Genomic DNA, 15,073 nt, shown 5'->3' with positions numbered 1-15,073 from the left:
TGCTTAAATTAAAGATTTTGTTTTGATAGCAGTTATTGGTAATATGTGTTGGTCTTTGTATTGGAATTTTATGCTTACCTGTAGTATGGTGTGGAAGGTGTTTATGGGATTGAGTATTGCATTATATTGATATAAAGGGTAAAAGTTTTAATTTGATATGATTGGTATTTATGTTAGAACTTATTTGTTTGAATGGCTGGATGAACAGACATATTTTATGTTTATGAAATATTATTTACTGTTTTAATATCTGCTTTTTTAAGCAGTCAATAGTTAATAGTAATGCAGATGTGAATCTTTACAGATATCTGCTTTTTTAAGGAGTCAATAGTCAATATTCAATAGTTACAAACTATTTCTTGGCTTAAAATGGGATTGGAACTTAGAAGTTCCAAAAAATTCAAACTTGGTTGATTATTAGTTTTATGGAGTACTAAGGTGTGACTTTCTTGATAGTTCTCTTATAGCTTTTGGTGTCTTAAGTTTGTGTCATAATACCATGCCGGGGATGGATGGAGTAGACTTCAAGATTGAATCATTAATTTTGTGGGAGGTCCTTTGTGTTAGAGGGAAGCTACTTACCTATTTTCTCTTTGATTTTTTTTTTTTTTTTGATTAATAATTTTGAACATGAATTTGTTTCGGATACTGACACCTAAATCAATAATTACCATAAAACTAGGTGTGGCAATCAATGCCATATTCTTATGTAGAATGTCATGTAACTTCACATATGTAACTTATGTATCTACAGTTGCTAACGTAAAATGGGAAGACTTGAATTAGGTATGACTAAATAGAGGGAGCAAGCAATTTTTTTTTTTAAGATAAGCTAGGGTTAGGCTGACCCTCACCTGTATAAATCAACCAAGTCTTACATAGATCGTACCTATAGCATCCTCCTCTATGAGTCTATACAATTCTCTATCTAGGGGAGGAGTAAACATTACTAAGTCATTACAGACAGAAGTCTTAAGCCCTGCAAGCAAGTCTGCCGGCTTGTTAGCTTCCCTGAACACATGCGCAAAAGAGCAGTATCTGAATTTTGCTGCTTGGTACTGATGATGGGTTAGTTTTCCACAATAAAGGACTTGTGTAGTTGTGTATGTCCACAACATTAATAATTCTCGTATCCTCTCTATTAGGCCATTCAAACAATTATTCACAGATCTATGAAACCTTGGATCTGTTTGTTATTGGCGTTTGCTGTTTTGGGTACTCGTGTTCATTTCTTAACTACAACATCAGATATATTGACTTGGTTACTCTACGGAGCCAAACTCTTTGACTGAGGAGTGCAATTTTTGTATCAGGTTAATGTATGTAATTTATGCTTTACTAATGGTAACTTCGCATTAAAATTTAGGTGTTTGCACTGAAGCATATGGTCGATTTTTGTTATAAATCTTGAGACTTTCTCTTAGAGCTTCAGCTGTCCTGATCACTTAATAGTTGAAGTAGGACGTCGATGAATTCAATGCTATTAAACTTTCTGTTTGAGTAGATGCTTTCATGTAATCATTAGGTTAGTTATTGTTACTTCAGGAATGGTATATGCTTTTATTTGTTCTTATTCATACCCTGGTAGGAGTGCAAAAGTCAGGTTGTATGTAACAAATTAAAGTTTCTCCCAATTCATATGCTGATGACTGATGAGTTTGTCGTGTTTAGAGTGTTTCTGTTTGCCAGATTTTCGGTTCGGTTAATTCATGGTTGTTGTCTCCGGTTGAACCGGTTCAGGGCTGATAATTCTTAGTTAGTCGTTTATTTTGAAACTCATATATTTATTCATTTTATTATTGTAATTATTAAAAATTTGTTAAATCTATCGGTCTCTCTGAACCATTTTAGTTTTGGTTTTGGGGTTTGTCCTTTCTTCTGGAGTGTCTAGCAAGCTTTCCTCCTTGAGTTTAGAGTCTCTTGGGTGTGCTTGAGCTTGCTTTGTTTGTGGAGTCCTGGCACTTTCACTCTCTCTAGTGACTGGCTTTGAAATCTTCTACTACTTGCGATTTTGTGAGGTATTTGGGTCAAATCTAAGGAATTGCTGCAACTATGGACAAGTCGGTATGTTTTTTGAAGTTCTTTTATTTTTGTGGTCCAAGGTGTTTAAGTAATTTTGCACATCCTTTGATACTTTGTCGCTAAAAAATTAATATTATAGCTGCAAGGAAGTTGGTCTCATACCGTACCGTACCCCACCCCAACCTCTTCTCCTCCTCCTCCTCTCTACCTCTTTTTTCAACAGGCCCTACATTTGTGTGGGTTGAACTTTTTGTTAGATGAGTTAGGTTTGGGCAGTGAATTAAGGTTATTTAGGGTGTTTTCAAATTTGGGATCATTAGTGTTGAAGAACACGAATGAAATGAACTTAGAGTTGCAATGGACATTAGTATTGAAATTTGAAATCACTTAAAATTAATCTTCTTTTTCAAATATGTGAAATCTACTTTTACTTTTTGTTGCCCATATATGTTGTAGCCTGCTGCTAGTAAATTAGTATGGTGTGGTTTCTATAGGACTTTTGTTTCAGGCAGACCCCATGGCTTTCCTCTACTCCTCTAGCCCTGGTGGCCTTCCCAATGCGTAGTAGCATTCAAATATCACTCTTTGTTAGACTCGCTTCGGCGATCCTCTTAGGTTTCATGTACTTTCGTCGTGAAGAGCAATGAGCAGGAGATGGTGCATGCTCATTCGCTTCCATTTGGTTCAGAAGTAGAAGTTTTAGAATGGGTAATGAGCGATAAGACATTCCCTTTGTAGAGCATTGCGCATGTAAAGAGATCAGCGGAAGAAGGCGTACGAGCTCTGTGTTTTATGGCAGAGATCTATCATTCTATCCACACCCTATCAAGAAACATTTTTTAAATAAACTTAAATGTTATTGTAGTTCAGATGAAGTAATTGGGTCGAAAGCAAATATCTAGCTACTTATGAAGTGGTCTGTAGGAAAGTAGGAATCAAGGAAAACTGGTAAGTTGTTAGAAGAAAGTAGCAGATTTGGTACTGAAGCGAATCACTTAGATTTGCAATTTAATCTTTGCGTTCTCTCATTATGAAGAATGTAATAGATTTGCTACTCTAGCAAATTGCTAAGATTTTGTAGTTTCATCTTTGTCTTCTCTCTTTATTTATTCACTTGGCGCTTGATCACCGAAAAGAAAGCAATATGGTTATGCTCTAAATTTCCAATGCATTGTTATTTACCAAAACAGAAATCATGGGTACTTTAAGGATATGGAATTGTTGTACAAGTCTCCTTTGATTTTCAATATTGTCCCTTTTAGCTGGTATTACTAGGATTTCATCTTTAAGAGCTTGTTATCAAGCTTATATTTAATGAGATCTTCCAATCAATACTGATAAGCACCAAAAACTATAGTTTAAACCCCTTAATGGTATTTTATTTGTTAGAAAAATGGATTTGCACAAATCCATTGAGATATGAATGAATAATTTGTCTCCCAAATTACCCCACTTGAGATGAAATGGGTTTCTCTTGAAACAGCACGTAAAGTGAGAAAAACATTTTCAAAAGGGTGCACTGGTTAGAAACAATGCATTATGCCGAAAAGGTGCGACCTTTCAAAATGTGCACTGGTTTGAAACAGTGCATCATGCCGAAAAGATGTGACCTTTCAAAATAGACACTAGTTCGGAACAGTGTTTTATGTCGAAATGGTGTGTCCTTTCGAAATATGTGACTTTTCAAAAAGTTGCTTACTTTTTCCCAAGAGAACCTGTGTTGTTTCGAAGAGGCACCACTCACTTATAAATAGTGGATGAATTTGGAGAGAAAGACATACCAGATCACACAGAGTTCTTATCTTTCTCTTCTCCCTCTGTTCTTAGTCAAATACTATGTTGTGTTCACTGATTCTTTAGAATTGAAATGCTAGCTTTCTATAGAAGGAAATCCGTTATATCTTGGGAGATAATTTCCCATCAACCTTCAAGCACCGTGAGGGGGAAAATTTGTCTTAAGGACATAGTATATCGACACTATGACTGGATTTAACTAAGAAGTACAAGACACTTGCAAGATGAAAGGTTTATATAGTTTGGTAATTGGTAAAGAGTAAGTACAATTAAGTTGTATATTCCTAACAACTTAAGACAGATCTCTTCTCCTTCTTCTTCTTTACCGAAAATAATTTATTTATGTTTTCTTTTCTGGTTTGGTTTAAAGGAATAACAAAGTGTAGTTGTATTTCAGAATATGGCTACACCACCAGTTACTCCTGTTGTTCCCCATTCTGTTCCTCATGGACAGAAGCCTAAAAAGTTCAATGGAACTGATTTCAAGCGCTGGCAACAAAAGATGCTCTTCTATATAACCACCCTTAACTTAGCAAGGTTGTTGTAGGATAAGGTTCCTGATGTAAGCCCTAATGAAACCGACAAGGAGAAGGTTTTGTCCAAGGATGCTTCATTTCATGATGATTTCTTGTGTAGAAATTATGTCTTTAGCGGGTTGGCTGACTCATTATACAATGTGTATAGTGTGTTCAACACTACTAAGGAACTTTGGGATTCGTTGGACAAGAAATACAAAAGTGACGATGCTGGCATGAAGAAATTCATAGTTGGCAGATTTCTTGATTTCGAATTAATGGATAGTAAGACCGTCATAAGCCAAGTCCAAGAACTTCAAGTAATCCTCCATGATGCCATTGCTGAAGGAATGACCCTAGGAGAATCTTTCCAAGTGGCTGCTATGATTGAGAAATTACCACCATCTTGGAAGGGTTTTAAGAACTATCTTAAGCATAAATGCAAAGATATGAATCATGAAGAACTGATTGTCCATCTAAAGATAGAGGAAGATAACCGTTTATCGGAGAAGAAGGGTAAGGATCCCATGGTGGCAAAGGCCAATGTTGTGGAAGGATCAAGTGCTAAGGGAAAAAGGAGGTGCCAAGACAAAGGTCAAGGCGAAGCGAGTAGTACGCCTACTAAGTTCAAGGGCAAGTGCTACAACTATGGGTAGGCTAGACATAAGGCAAGTGAATGTCGCAAGCCAAAGAAGTACAAGAAGCAAAAGACTGAAGCAAATGTGTCAATGGACACACTTTCTGAAAATGTTAATAACATGAACATATCTGTTGTGGTTTATGAATGTCTCATGATTGGAAATGAAAGGGAATGGTGGGTGGGTACTGGTGCTACTCTCCACATATGCTCCAACAAGTCGATGTTCACCACTTATCATGTTGTGGAAAAGGAAGAACAACTCTTTATGGGAAACTCTTCTACGTCCAAGGTTGAAGGTAAATGAAAGGTGGTGATGAGGTTGACATCTTGGAAGGAACTAACTCTGAATGAGGTGCTCTATGTGTCTGACATTCGCAAGAACTTGGTTTCTAGGTAGGTCACTGAGCAATAATGGCTTTAAGTTAGTCTTTGTTTCTAATAAATTTGTACTAACTAAGAATGATGTATTCGTGGGTAAGGGCTATCTTCAGGATGGGCTCTGTAAGATGTCTTGTTTTACTATTGTGCCAAAGGGTGCCAATAAAGTTGAATCTTTTGTTTACTTGATTGAGTCTTCACATGTATGGCATGGTAGATTAGGACATGTTAATTTTGATACTTTGCATAGATTAATTAATTTGAACTATATACCAAAGATAAAAATAGACCTACACCAAAAATATGAAACTTGTGTAGAATCCCAGTTGACCAGATCATCCTTTCATTCCATTAAAAGAAGTACTAAACCTCTAGACTTAATACACACAGATATGTGTGATCTTAAGTAAGTGCAAGTAAAGATATCCAAAAAGCTTATGACACTGTCAGTTGGGACTCTCTCCTGCTGGTGCTCAAGAGATTCAGGTTCCCCGACAAGTTTATTGGTTGGCTAGCTATGTGCTTCTCTTCTCCTTGTTATTCAGTCCTTGTCAATAGTAGTCTGTATGGCTTCTTTGAAGGGAAACGAGAGTTAAGGCTATAGGAACCGTTATTTCAGAATGACTATTTCTACAAACCGCGAACACCACGCGCAGCGGAATTAATGGGTGTCCACGATTTGGATAGAGAATATACCTTTTAGATCCGGTTTTGATAACTCTAAGAATCCAAGCTTTATGAATCCGAATCAACAATCAACCCCTTGATCTTCTGTTGTATTCCTTTAGAATAAATTGGACGTTATGTGGACAACGATCTACCAACCCCTTCTTTCTCTCAAGATCATAAATGAATTCAGATCAACTTTTCTTGCCTCTTTTTCAGAACCAGTGAATAGTGTATTTCGGCCAGAGAGAAAGAGTATTCTATTTATAGGCTACAACAGGGACCATGAGGAGAAATTAAGGTTGGGCCTCCTGATGGGCTTGGGCTTCCCATGTTCTCCCCGAACACACAGCCCAAGTCCGTCAACAAATGGCTTATTCCACTAAAGGCCATTGTTGCACTACCGCCCTAATCCCAAATTACGTGTCAGCGTTTATGGGCTCCATATTATATGCTCGTTGATCTCCCCGTGTTTAAGATATTGAATGTCCTTTGATTAATTAAGTCAAGTTCGACGACAACTACATTAATCAACTTCTTATGTCCTTGAGTAGTACCACTCAACCTCATTGTCATGTCGGAATAAATCCACCTCTGGGGGTTTACATGACAATCTTTTTGAGCTCCTCAAGGGGGGACATCATCAACCGACTTCTTTGCGGGACCGGATTCCTTCTATAATCAACAGCACACCTTACATACAATGTCATTACCCAATCCATCGAGTTTGTTGATTCACAAATGAATCTCACTCATTGATGATTTAAAGCAATGTACAATACATGTAAGTGCCCGTTATTATATCCGGATTAGGAGGACAAGCATCCATAATAACAGAGGTGTTTGTTCTCTTATATAGTCAGTATAAGGAGAAACAACCTCACTTGGTCTTGTTCAATACACACAAAGTGTACTAGTGTAATCCTATAGTCAAGATAGACTAATACCAAATTATACTACAACCGTACCAATGGTTTGTCCAAATCCATCTAGGCTATGAACGATTACTTATACTTTATAAGGTACTGATGATATGATCTTCTGTGTGTTCACACTATATCATTTACAACATAAAGTATTAGACACATGCATATAACTAATAACATAACATTTGCCCATATGATTCTCATTCAAAATATAAAGAATTAGAGTTAATACAAAAGTAATGCTTTTAGTATATAACCCTATCAAAGGCAAGGTGACCCTTTGTCTCCGTATCTGTTTGTGCTGGTAATGGAACTGTTAGGTGGTCTACTGAAGCAAGGTCTCCTAATGAAAAGCATTCAGCCTCATTCCAGATGTAAAATACTTGCAATAACTCACTTGAGTTTCACTGATGATGTGCTACTTTTTTGTAAAGGGGAGGCTGGCTCTATTTTGGTTGTTAAGTCAGTCATTGATTATTTCTCTTCTCTCATGGGGATAAAGATAAATACTCTAAAGGCGTCTATACTCACTGGCAGTATGACTAATGATGATGGGCTTGCTCTTGCAGGCTTATTGGGGGTTCAACTAGTCACCCATCCCATTAAATATCTGGGGTTGCCGCTCACTACAGCTAGAATCACCATGAGAATATCCAACTGGAAGAACAGGTCCTTATCTTATGCGGGCAGATTACAGCTCATACAGTCTATCCTATCATCTTTTCATATATTGGGCGAAGACTTTTGTCCTTAGTAGGTGTTTTGGACAAGGTTGCTAAACTCTGAAATAGATTTCTGTGGTCTGGTGATTCAGTGCAAGTGAAGATGCATAAAGCTAGTCATGTAACTTTGAAGTATTATTGACCCTAGGGTATGGAACAAAGCAGCATACTGTGGGTTGGTGTTCAAGGTTGCAACTAAGGATGAAACTCTATGGACGAAGTGGACTTGGGAGTACCACATTCGACAGAAACATTTCTGGACTATGAAGATTCCTTCAGATTGTTCGTGGGTTTGGAGGAGTATCCTGAAACAGAGGAAGATTGCTCAAAAGTATATTAGATGCTTGATTGCTAACGGGGAAGGTACAAGTTTATGGCACGATCCTTGGATATCCTCTATGTTGCTTATTCACAATGCACAAGCTAGAAATTTCATTCATGAACCAGATGATGCTAAAGTGAATGATCTGATCATGAATGGTACATGGAACGATAAGGTTCTCAACTTGCTAGACGGTGAGCTAAAATCAGAAATCTTGCAGACTTCCATCAACGTCAATATGGCTCAGGACTTGGTAGTGTGGAATGCTACAAGCTCAGGTAGGTTCTCCACAAAGTTAGCATATATGTCCATCAAGAAGATGAGAGAAAAGGTTGGGTGGTATAAATTGGTGTGGGGCAAATACAATGTTCCGAAACATTCTTTCATCACCTGGCAACTATTTGCGGGATTCCTGACTACCCAAGATCGGCTGATTCATAAGAAGCTTCTCTCTCATTCAGAGTGTTGTTTGTGTAACGAGCAACTTCTAGAAAATTCGAAGCATCTTTTCTTCAATTATGCTTTCACAAAAAAGATTTGGGCTCTGGTAAAAGACAAATTGGGGCTAGGAGTGGTGCACAAATCCTTTGCTAATTGGCAGTTTTTGCTGCGCATAACTAGATCTAACTTGATCTTCGAGTGAGATAATCAGAGTTATGATTTGTGCTACTGTGTATTGGATTTGGAATGAGAGGAATAGCAGGAGGTTCAGGAACAAAGCTCACACTGCTGATTCGACTAGCAGGTACATCATTGAGAAGATGAAAACTTACTTGCAGCGAGTTATCAAGACCACAGAGGACTCCTCTTCAGCGACAAGGAATTTGATTATGAGACTTGGAATTGATATTAGCATAAAGCAGCAAGCGTATGAGCTAGTTAAGTGGACCAAACCACCTTTTAGGTTTGTCAAAATTAATGCAGATGGATCGGTGATTGAAGACTGTGCTGGATTTGGCGGTATATTGAGGATACTTAAAGTATACTCAGAATTTTGGTCTGCACTATACAAGATATCCAGCCGTTCCAGAAGTGTACTGCAATGCTAATTGGATATCTGACACTAAAGACTCAAAGTCCACAAATGGATATCTCTTTACACTTGGAGGTGCAACTGTTTCTTGGAAATCCTCAAAACAAATGTGCATAGCGAGGTCCACTATATAATTAGAATTCATAGCATTGGACAAGGTTGGAGAAGAAGCAGAGTGGCTTCAAAATTTCTTAGAGAATATTCCAAACTGGGCTAAACCTTTGCCAACAGTGTGATACACTGTGACTGCCAATCTACTATTGGTATAGCACAAAGTAGCATGTATAATGGGAAGTCTCGACACATACGTCGTAGACATAACACCATTAGACAATTGCTCTCAAATGGAGTTATCTCAATCGACTATGTAAGGTCAAAAGATAACATTGCGGATCCGATTACAAAAGGTTTAGCAAGAGAGTAAGTGGAAAGATTATCAAGGGGAATGGGCTTAAAGCCTTTGAGATAAGCAACCAAAGGTCCTCATAATGGAAAAACCAACCTAGTTGACTGGAGATCCCAAGATCTAGGTCCAAAAGGCCAAATGAATTATGTCTATGACTCAGTTAGGACTGGAGATTAATAATATACTCTAACCCATTCCTATATAAGAGAGTGCATATTTGCCACGAGACCTAGGATAAGTCAAGTTTTTAATGATTTACTCTATTTTGGAAAATTATGTTATCCAAGTGGAGTATTGCAGGATACTTTTTATAGAAATCACCTATGTAAGTTTGAAGTGGGACCGCTTCTATGAGAATTTTAAGGCAGATGTCTCAAAATCACTCTCTAAAACCAAGAAATGTTTAGGACCAAAATGAACACAAACGTGAGAACCAACAGTATTCAAGAAGGTACTGCGTGAAGATGATTGTCTAGGTTTATACAAATGGTTGACAGTTCAAAGACATTAATTGAAGTCTACTGATTGTCCAATTAAATCCGATCGTCTTTCACTAAGGCAAGTTCAAGGCCTCTCATGCTACTTGACCTGATGCAGCATCTTTTCATTTGTAAAAGAATAGAAATCCGATATTTATGATAAAAGAAGCCAAATTTTTATTCATGTGGGGGATTGTTAGAAAAATGGATTTTCACAAATCCATTGAGATATGAATGAGTAATTTGTCTCCCAAATTACCCCACTTGAGATGAAATGGATTTCTCTTGAAATAGTACATAAAGTGAGAAAAACCTTTTCGAAAGGGGAAACAGTTCATTATCCCGAAAAGGTGCAAAATTTCGAAATGTGCATTGGTTCGAAATAGTGCATCATGCCGAAACGGTGTGACCTTTCAAAATAGGCACTTGTTCGAAACAGTGTTTTATGTCGAAATTGTGTGTCCTTTCGAAACATGTGACTTTTCAAAGAATTGCTTACTTTTTCCCAAGAGTCACTGTGTTGTTTCGAAGAGGCACCAGTCACCTATAAATAGTGAATGAATTTGGAGAGACACACCAGATCACATAGAGTTCTGATCTTTCTCTTCTCCCTATGTTCTTAGTCAAATATTATGTTGTGTTCACTGATTCTATAGAATTGAAGTGCTAACTTTCTATAGAAGGAAATCTATTCTATCTTGAGAGACATTTTCCCATCATCCTTCAAGCACTATAAGGGGGGAAATCTGTCTTAAGAACATAGTGTATCTACACTAGGCGCGGATTTAACTAAGACGTACAAGACAAAAGGTTTGTATAATTTCCTAACAACTTAAGACAGATCTCTTTTACTTTTTCTTCTTTACCCAATAGAATTTGTTTATGTTTTATTTTCTGTTTTGGTTTAAAGGAATAACAAAGTGTAGTTATATTTTAGAATATGGTAACACCACCAGTTACTCCTTTTGTTAATGTTCCTACTGCTGTTCCCTATTATGTTCCTCATAGGGAGAAGCCTGAAAAGTTCAATGGAATTGATTTCTAGCGTTGGCAATAGAAGATGCTGTTTTATCTAACCACCCTTAACTTGGCAATTTTATGTGGGATAAAGCTCCTGATATAAGCCCTGATGAAACCGACAAGGAGAAGGTTTTGGCCAAGGATGCTTAGTTTCAAGCTGATTTCTTGTGTAGAAAGTATGTTCTTATCGGGTTGGCTGACTCATTATACAATATGTATAGTGTGTTCAAGATTGCTAAGGAACTTTGGGAATCGTTGGACAAGAAATACAAGAGTGAAGATAATGGCATGAAAAAATTCATAGTTTGCAGATTTCTTGATTTCAAAATGGCGGATAGTAAGACCGTCATAAGCCAAGTCCAAGAACTTCAAGTAATCCTCCATGATGTCATTGCTGAAGGAATGACCCTAGGAGAATATTTCGAAGTGGTTGCAATGATTGAGAAATTACCTCCATCTTGGAAGGATTTTAAGAACTATCTTAAGCATAAACACAAATATATGAATCTTGAAGAACTGATTGTCCGTCTAAGGATAGAGGAAGATAACCGTCTATCTGAGAAGAAGGGCAAGGATCCCATGGTGGCAAAGGCCAATGTTATGGAAGGATAAAGTGTTCAGGGAAAGAGGAAGAGCGAAGACAAAGCTCAAGGCGAAGAGAGTAGTACGCCTACTAAGTTCAAGGGCCAGTGCTACAACTATGGGAAGGCTGGATATAAGGCAAATGAATGTCGCAAGCCAAATAAGTACAAAAAGCAAAAGACTGCAGCAAATGTGATAATAGACACACTTTATGACAATGTTAATGACATGAACCTATCTGTTGTGGTTTATGAATGTCTCATGATTGGAAATGAAAGGGAATGGTGGGTGGATACTAGTGCTAATCGTCACATATGCTCCAACAAGTCGATGTTCACCACTTATCATGCTGTGGAAAAGAAAGAACAACTATTTATGGGAAACTCTTCTACATCCAAGGTTGAAGGTAAAGGAAAGGTGGTGATGAGGTTGACTTCTAGGAAGGAACCAACTCTGAATGAGGTACTCTATGTGCCTGACATTCGCAAGAACTTGGCTTTAAGTTAGTCTTTGTTTCTGATAAATTTGTACTAACTAAAAATGATGTATTCGTGGGTAAGGGCTACTGATAAGAGCCCAAAACTATAGTTTTAACCCCTTAATAATACTACTTTTAAACCAATTATGAGAGTAATATATTAGAGTTAATGCTAATTACGTGCTTTTATGTATTTCAGGCATGGAACTCAATTATGTGTAGAAATGTGCCACTTTGGCGATATAAATGAGCAAAGGGTTGGTTGCTAAGAAGTTATGTGATAAAGGCCAATATTCAAGGAGACAAAGCCTTTATATAAGCCCAGTCAAAAGCTGAAAAGTTAACACGGGCATAAATAGTGCACAAGTTAGTAGAACTTCCGAAGACCATATCTTTGGACTCAGGCCTCAGATTTGGGCCTACCTTACGTCAGAACAACCGGCTCGGAAAGAGCTTTCCAATGGTTCAAGCCTTGACCCAATAAGAGGAGTAAAAGTGGACGAAAAGTCTACTGAAGTGAAAGTCATCTGAAACAGGCTCTATGGACTGAAGAAATTGGGCTTTGGGCTCGATTTTCTAGCCCAAAACATGGCTCCTCAGCCCATGCACGAAATTGTGGATCTGGTCTCCTCCTTTACATAAAACAAGACTTAGCTCTTAAGAAAGATATGGTTAGATAGCTTAGAATAGAAAGTAGCCATTAGAATAGCTTGTAGATCTAGTTTTTGAATTTCAATTAGTAATTAATTAGTTTCATTCCTTGTTTTAGATTAATTATTTGAATCATTGTTCTTCATTCATTAGATAAATAAATTAGTAGTTCTTGTTAATTTCAATTTTGTCATTTAAATTTGTTTAGATCTAATTTCAATTATTGTTTGTTATTTATTTCCTGGTTATTAATTTGGATTTCAATTCTTGAGTAGTTAAATTAGTAAAGTTCAAATCTTTATATTATGTCTAGTTTTAATTCAATTGGAAATTATAGTTTGGTGAATCAAGGCTAAACCTCCATTAGAGGGGTTTGATGAAGCCTTGATGAAAACTTGATTGTGTAGTGTAGAATCGTTGTAAGAATCTATTCCACTCTAGAAGGTCGTTGATTCGCCATGAGAATGGGTGGACGACCTCACATGCTAGTTATGAATTGGTAGAAATGCCATGTATAATTAGGGATTAGAACGACCAATTCTTAATGTATGAACGTAAGAATTAGTTTACAACAAATCTATGCTAGTTTATTAAGTTGGTAATCAAGGTGGAATCAAATTCCCCTAATTCTTTATCTAGATTCAACTCTTAGCATTTCGTTATTCCGTTATTTGTATCTTGTTATTTGAATTCGCATCGTAATATAAATTCCCTTCGTAAATCTCTCATTGACCTTGGATATACCATCAATTATAGAAAACTTGAATGCTAAAGGACTAGGAGTGGAACGAATCTTCTATTCCAACTTTACGTCAATAGATTCGAGTATTTGTGAGGAAGACTATCTCCATACGATTATCAAATGGTGTCGCTGCCATCTTAGTACTCTTTAGTATTGTTTTCTTTAGAATTGATAGTTTTTCAAAGTCCCATAACCCACCCACCCTTGTTTGATCCTCACTGTGGTTGTCCGTTTCAGCACTGAAATTTTCCTCGAAAAAATACTTGGAGCGCGACCTGCGCCCACACGCCTGGAATTCCACTTCAAGCTTGAGCACGACCTGCGCCCACACGCCTGGAATTCCACTTCAAGCCTGAGCGCGACTTGCACCCTCCCAAGGTTAACTTGGAGCGCGACCTGCGCCCAGCCTAGGCCTATTCTGAGCGCGACCGCGCCCTCTGCTAAAACTGCCCGATTTCCACAAGTTTGATTCAAACTTCCATTTCTTCAAGATTTTTAGTATTCTAACTTGTTATATACACTGAGCACGCATAAACAAGACGTTATTCATAAGCGAAGCAAGGAGGCTTTCAGGTACTCTTTTCTTCAACACCTCTAATCTTCTGTTAGAGGTTTATATTAGCATATCAGGATTGTTTGGAGTGTTGTTGTGTTTCATTAAGATTGGTCTTAGCCTTGCATAAGATAAAGGTCAGGCCGAAGAAAAATGCCTAACGTAATTAACCAACAACGGCAAAAAACACGTCTTTCTAGTATAATACTCACTACACCTATAACTAATATACCACACACACCACCTGAAATTATGCCTGAAGAAAGAGAGTCTCCTCTCTCGGACTTTTACAAAGCCTTGAACGATAACCCTAAATCTTGCATCGTTCTATCACACCCACTGAGGGATTTCCGAATTCCCCCAAATATATTTAATTTGTTACCCGTTTTTCATGGGTTAAACCATGGTTTAAAAACCATGAAAAACCTTATCAGCACATGCGTAGGATTGACCAAGTCCTTACTACATTCCACCATCCTACGGTTCGTGCTGAACAAATTAAACTAAAGGTATTTCCCTTCACTTTAGCTGATAAGGAGGCGTCTTGGTTAACTGCCCAAATGCCTAATTCTGTGGACTCGTGGGCTAAACTTGTTCAACTATTCATGGAACATTTTTACCTACCACTGAAGACCGATGAAATGTTTTCCAAGATTCATTTCTTTCGATAGAATCCTCATGAATCATTTTCAGAGGCTTAGAATTGTTTCACCGATCTACTTATAGAGTGTCCACATCATAACCTCGTGAAAGACACGTTAGTTCGTGCCTTTTTCAAGGGACTTCTACAGTACCATAAAGAAGTCCTTAACATAATGAATGGGGGTAGTTTCTTAAGTAAAGGAGCCTCAGAGGCTTATAAATTTGTAGAAGATCAGACTAAGTGTAATAATAATGCTGGGGGTTAGTGACGATATCTCCCGCAACGCTAGTTCTTCTACAACAGTAAAGGCCGCCGGTATGTTTGAGATGAAACCCGATCCGGAACTTAAAAATTTAATCGAATCTCTAACTAAAAAGGTAGAGGCTATTTCTGTTCAACAAACGCCTATCCCCGTCATGAATGTCAACACCAATCCATGTAATTTCTGTTTAAGTCCAGAGCATCCCGACTCCTATTGTCCTCTCGCCTATGAACAACAAC

General features: G+C 37.6%; 1 long non-coding RNA gene across 1 annotated transcript; it reads left to right on the top strand.

The window, feature by feature from the left end:
* The first annotated feature begins 826 nt into the window (after nt 1-826).
* On the top strand, nt 827-1,365 carry LOC147525028 (uncharacterized). The gene is made up of 2 exons (XR_015197660.1): nt 827-1,129; nt 1,249-1,365. It is a non-coding gene; the product is annotated as an uncharacterized LOC147525028 (long non-coding RNA).
* The last annotated feature ends 13,708 nt before the right edge of the window (nt 1,366-15,073 follow it).

The sequence above is a fragment of the Coptis chinensis genome, chromosome 1, assembly GCF_015680905.1.
Source record: "Coptis chinensis isolate HL-2020 chromosome 1, ASM1568090v1, whole genome shotgun sequence".
NCBI classification, from domain to species: domain Eukaryota; kingdom Viridiplantae; phylum Streptophyta; class Magnoliopsida; order Ranunculales; family Ranunculaceae; genus Coptis; species Coptis chinensis.
Note: the sequence above shows the minus strand (reverse complement) of the source record. Positions and strands in the feature narration are given on the sequence as shown.